Source organism: Myodes glareolus, chromosome 5 (genome assembly GCF_982192425.1).
Source record: "Myodes glareolus chromosome 5, mMyoGla1.1, whole genome shotgun sequence".
NCBI lineage: Eukaryota > Metazoa > Chordata > Mammalia > Rodentia > Cricetidae > Myodes > Myodes glareolus.
In genome coordinates, this window is record NC_142030.1 from 92,310,848 (window position 1) to 92,317,017 (window position 6,170).

Below are 6,170 nucleotides of genomic sequence, written 5' to 3' on the forward strand. Positions count from 1 at the left end.
TTATGTGACTATTATATGGCATCTGGATGCCACTGGGTGCACTCACATTCTTGTTGGTCTGTTTTTGCAGCAGGGTCTCTCTGTGTAGCCCTGGCTAACCTAGGTCAGGCTGCCTTGAACTTCCAGAGATCGGCGTACCTGTGCCTCTGCCTCTTATGTGTTGGGATGAAAAGCACGTGTGCCACCACACCCAGCCTGCACTTGCACATTGGAACAGGATGGAGTCACAGGGCAGGCAAGCGTTCAGCTTTAGTAAATGCTACTAAGTGATTTTCTAATGTGCTTTTACTAATTTATAGTCTTGCTAGTGATGCCTTATTGCTTCATAACCTTATTAATACTGGTACTATTAAGCTGAAAAGATTAAAATTGTAGCTATTCAATCTCAAAGGCCAGGACAAGCTGCTCTCTATGGGTTCAAGGCCAGCTTGGTCAATAGAGTGAGTTCCAGGTCTGCCAAGACTACTGTGATGAAACCCTGTCTAAAAACAAACAAACAAACAAACAAACAAACAGCACAAAAAATTGTAGCCATTCTGGTGGATGGGTGGTGGTAGTTCACTGTGGCTTAAATTTGTATTGCCCTGATAGCCAATGAGGTTGAGAACTTTTCCCACATATTTCTTTGTCATTTGAATAGTTGTTAAGTATAATGTCAATTTTCCACTGGGCTTTTTGTCTTTTCACTTGCCAGGAGTTCATATATTTTGCATATGAGTTCTTATAAACATCTTTTTAAGACTTCAAGTACAGAAGACCTTACTTTGGTCAGGACCGGTGGGACAAGATTATGACCTCCATGTTTTGATCACTTATGTATCTCTGGTACCTGGCACACAGTAAGAACCCAGTGAAAATGATGAATGACTGATGAATGAGACAGAGGAGATTTGCCTAGCTAGCGTGGCCTGTCACACTGACTCCTAGGGTAAACAGCAAGAGGGCCTGGGGGAAGCCCATTTCCTTCCAGTCCAGCCAGCTGGAACCTTGGGAAGAGGAAGGCATCTCACCCTTCTCCACTGAAAGAACAGAAATAGCTATAATCTGTGAAGTGAGAAACACAGATGTGGGGGGGGCAAAGGTCACAGAGGCAAAGACAGGAATTAGCAGCAGGTAGCAAGCCAGCCAGAGTTCAGGCAAGACCCAGTCATGAGTGGCAGGAAGATGGGAAGGTAGGTCTCTGAGCAGTCTTGCAGCCCTTTGTAAGACAAGAACCTCCATGTGCACAAGACGCTCCCATGCTCCTCATCTGGCCTTGTGGATGTCTCCACTCTTGGGCCAGTGAAATGGCTCAGTGAGTCAAGGCCCCTGCTCCCCAAGCCTGGTGGCTGAGTTCAATCCCTAGAACCCATGGAAAGGCAGAAGGAAAAGGACTGACGTTACAAAGCTGTCCTCTGACCTCTGCACACGCACCTACCCATATACTAATAATAAATAGATAAGTTGAAAAGTCTGTTTTTAAAAATTAAAGTGTTATTTTTATTCAAAATTATGTGTTTACGTGTGTGTGACTGTGTGTAGGTCTGAGCCTATGTAAGTGTAGGTTCACATGGGGTCCAGAAGAAGACATGAGATCCCCTGGGGCTGGAGTTACAGACAACTGTCAGCTGATGTGGGTGCTGGGTACCAAAATCAGATCCTCTGCAAGGGCAGTAAGCAGTCTTCAGAGCAGATTCCCTGACACTTTGGAGACTGTCTCAACACGGCCTCTCATTGGAGACCTCCCTTTTTCCTGTTTAGATCTGTCTTTAGCTGCTGCATGGCCTATAATGTTCATTCTGAATGAAGAAGCCCATTACTTCCTACAGAGTCTTTCCGCAGGCCTGCTGTCCTGTGGAGCACTTCTCCTGGTGCCTTTCCCTCCTGCGTCTCTTCCTCCGGCTTCAGCGGCAGCACTGACACAGGTCTGGTTTGGAGTCTCTGAGTCGTCCCCGTCACTGTGGGATTGAGAAACTGTCCTACCAAAATGCTGGGATAAACTCTCAGTGTCCTCTGCTGAGGTCCTCGAGAAGCAGAGTGGCATTGATCCAGAGGCTAATAGTAGCTCCAGAAATTTTCAACAGGATGAATTTGGGACAGCAACTATGTTGAAGAGAGGTGTCACGGCATTGGTGTAGAAAGCACAGAGTTTTCTTTTGGGGGCATGGGGAGGCTTATGGGGGAAACAGAATTGTTGATCACAGTTAGGGTCCTGTGAGGAGCCCACAAGGGGAAGACGTCTTGGAGTAGCCTTCTTCAGACTTGGCACTGGTCCTAATACATGGCGCATTTAGCCTTCTGTTCTGCGGTTCTCCCAACACCACGGTTTTCCCTGGGTCCAGATGCTGACCACTAAGGGCTCCTTCAAGACCAACTTACAGAGTCATCTTGAAGCATCATAGCATTCCGGAGTCCCTCGCCAGTGTGCCATGGTCACAAGACCAGCCCGGCATGGCTGGAAAGTTTCCTGACTGTTGTTTGTCAGAGCACGTGTGCCCCCTCCCATTTTTCCCCTGCTGCCACCCTCCCAGAGGTCAACTTCTTTCCTGCCGCCTGGAGCTGAGGTGATATCCCCTTCCGGCTCCATTCAGTTCTAAAAGGATGTAGGAATGCGGGCGTATGGGGAAGTATGGCCATCTGTCCTCAGAGCTGGGTGCTGTCACGTTTACCTTGGCTTCAAAATGAACTCTGGGTTCCCAACCCCTCCTTAATACCCACACAGAGATTTCTTCAAGCAGAAGAGCTTGAGGTATTTTACAGCATTTTATTGAGCACAGCAGGCAAAATTGTTCAGTGACTTGTAACAGGAGGCCGGAGGCCATGTTGTCGTTTGCTACACTAAAACAGTGTAGCAGGGCAGAATGTGCCACAGCTCTGAAATTACCTAGGTTGAATCATGCTTAGCCACATGTTAGGTATGCGGTTTGAGTGAGCGCCTTTATATTTCTGAGCCACATCTTCAATGGGGAGACTTGACTGCCTTTCTCAGAGATTCTGGATCGGTGGTAACTTTGCATTTGGAAAATTCCCTCACACAGAAGGATTGTTCTGATATCACTAGAAAGAAAGAGCCAAAAGCAAGCATGAGACATCAGGAAGGGTCAGCTCACACTCTCTGAGCTTCATGTTGAATTCTAAACTTTGCAGGGTGCAAAGAATTAAGGATGGATGGTCTCAGAATATGGGTGCTGATAAGCACCTAACGGGTCTGCACTCCTTCAGTGAGTCACAAGCCAGAAATGGGAGACATCAAGAAGAACATATCCTGCAAATCAAATGATCTAGTTTCAAACTATCCTCCGTATTTATTCTCCTTTACTTACCTAGCTTTAGTTTACTAAACTGGCCTGGTCGTAGGAGTCACAAAATAGGCACTTGTTTTAAAATAGAGATTTCTGACTTCCCGAAAATTTTAAATTTTGTTTATAAAACTTTGGGGAGACATACCAGAAAAATCTATTCTTATAAGGTACCCCAGATAACACTCACTCATGATTTGACTATTTGGATCTACTTAGCCCTTGCTTAGTGGCTCTCAGTCCTGACTTCATATTAGATTCCCCAGGGAACTTTCAGAGAAACATCTTTTAGGAAGAAACCCTTGCCTGTGCCTGGGAGGACTCAGCCAGGCTCAGAGAATTTCCGGTGGCAGAGTGGCTCTCTGACCAAATCTGACAGCGGTGGTTCATGTGAAAACCCGTTGCTCTCAGTAATCACACTATGACAATGCTTGCTGCAGAATAAGGCACAGAAAATGAAGTCAGCGGTTTGAAAACAAGATAGGTAGATTTCAAGAGTAATTGAAGTCAGTCATTACGGAAATGCAAATCCAAACCACAAGATAACACGTTGCATCCGCTACACTGGTCATCTAGGTCGTGGTGGAGGAACAAACCCCAGAAAGTCACACCTGCCGGGGCAGTCTTCTGGGCAGGTGATCTGGTCTTGGCTTCTGTAGTGAACACGTGGTGTTTTCCCAAAGTTAAGCACAGAATTTCCACGTGACCAAGCATCATTTTCACTCCTAAGTGCCTGCCGAGAATTGAAAGCGGTGGCGGGGGGTGTCATTCTGGTTAAAAGGAAAATACTGATGACAGGCAGACAGGCAGGCGGGCAAGGGAGAAGGTGGCAGATGCAAGGGGCAGCGTTGAGTGTGTGGCCGGGTGCATGTGGAAGAGTACAGATGCAAGATGGCCACTTACACAGCTCAAGATTTCTCTCATAGATGTTTCTTCTTCATTCCTTCCTTCTCCCACTCCCTCCCCACCTCTTCTCTCAGTTGCTGGGGATTGAACCCAGGGCTCCATGCATGCCAGGCAAGCATGTGTGTGTGTAGGAGGCTGGGCACAATGTGCCACACTGTGTATGAAGGTCAGAGGATTACTGTGGGATTGAATTCTCTCATTCCATCATGTAGGTCCTGGGGACAGAACTCTGGTGGCAGAGCGTGGCAGGAAGCACCTTTTGCCCACTAAACCATCTTGCTGGTCCATGAAAGTCTTGTTTTATTACATTCATTTTGTTTCCCAATCTACATTACAAAGTCTTCGAGCATAGACATGCATATATTTTATATTGTGTACATTAAAATTTTTATAATTAAAATTTTCCGTGACGTCATTTTTTGAGTCAACAAAAAGATGTTTGAACACCTGTTGTTTTCATTTCTCTTGACCACATACTTTGAAGGGGAATGGTGGGGTAATATGGTAGTTCTCTGCTTAGCTTTAGAGGGAACACCAACCGTTCACAGCTGCTGTACCATGTCACATTCCCACCAGCGAACGCACGAGGTTTCCAACTTCTCTACATCCTTGCCAACAATTGTTATTTTCCACTTTTTTGATTGCGTCCAACCTGGTGAACATAAAGCTCACTGCAGTTTTAATTTACATCTCCCCAGCGACTAGCAACGTTTACATTTACAGATCTCTTTCTGTTCCACTGCCTGTTTCCCACTTGTTACATTGTAACAGCTTACTTCCTACATTAATTGTATCAGCACCTATTGCCTTCATATATCACAGTGCCTCATTATAGTAAATTCTGTACAAGGATTAGAAAGAAGGACCTGAACTAGACAGGACCCAGGAAAGGGTCTTTGCTGCACTCCCCCCGACCCCCAACTTAAAAGGCCCACACTGGTGTCATTCATTTTTCCGAAGGCCTCACATGCGCATCTGCTTCAGCATCTTAGCCTGCGCTTGCGGTTCTTTGCCTGGTTCTCATTCAGCTCTGAGGTCTCAGCTGCAATAGTGAGCTCTTCACTGTGGTGGCACCGTGACACATAAAGAATAGGACTTTGTGGTGGCGCACACCTTTAATCCCAGCACTCAGGAGGCAGAGGCAGGCGGATCTCTGTGAGTTCGAGGCCAGCCTGATCTACAAGAGCTAGTTTCAGGACAGGCTCCGAAGCTACAGAGAAACCCTGTTGCGGGAAACAGAAAAAAAAAAAAAAGAATAAGGCTTTATCTCTTACTCTTGGAACAAAAACACCTCACCTGGGCTTCTTGCTTTAGAATGAGTCATATATCATAGCCCTGATGTGTCTAACACTCTGTCCCTTGGCACTTAATTTTTGGTGTTGATAGAGCAGTTAATAACTGCTGAACATACATTCCTGAGAGATTAGGAAAGATTTCTTTATCTTGCCCTAAGTCTTCATTTAAATTGATAAAATAGGATATATTTTGGTCTATCTTGTAATGTTTTGAAGTAGGTATACACTAAAAATAAGAGGGGCTGGAGAGATGACTCAACGGTTGTGCTCTTCCAGAGGACTAGAGTTTGATTCCCAGCACCTAACTTGTGGCTTATAACTATCTATAGCTCCAGTTCCAGGGGATCTGGTGCCATCCTCTGGCCTCTGCAGGTACTGCACACATGTGGTGGGCAAGCATCCATATACACTAAATGCCTATACATATAAAATAAAGGAAAATTAATTTTAAAAGTAAGGAATATCTTATAAACTCCACGCAATCCTTGCAGGGTGGAGGGAGGCACACTAATCTTTGTTGGCATCTGAGTTTGGTGTATGTGCTTGCCAAAGCAAGCATGCCCTTCATCTTCAGCAAAAGTTGATGCCTGGTTGTCCTAAAGGCTGTGGGTTGCTGTGAACTAAAGGCAGGCATGGATTTGGAGTACAAGGTAGATCTGAGTTGTCAAAATGCTTAGGACAAAAGGACAAA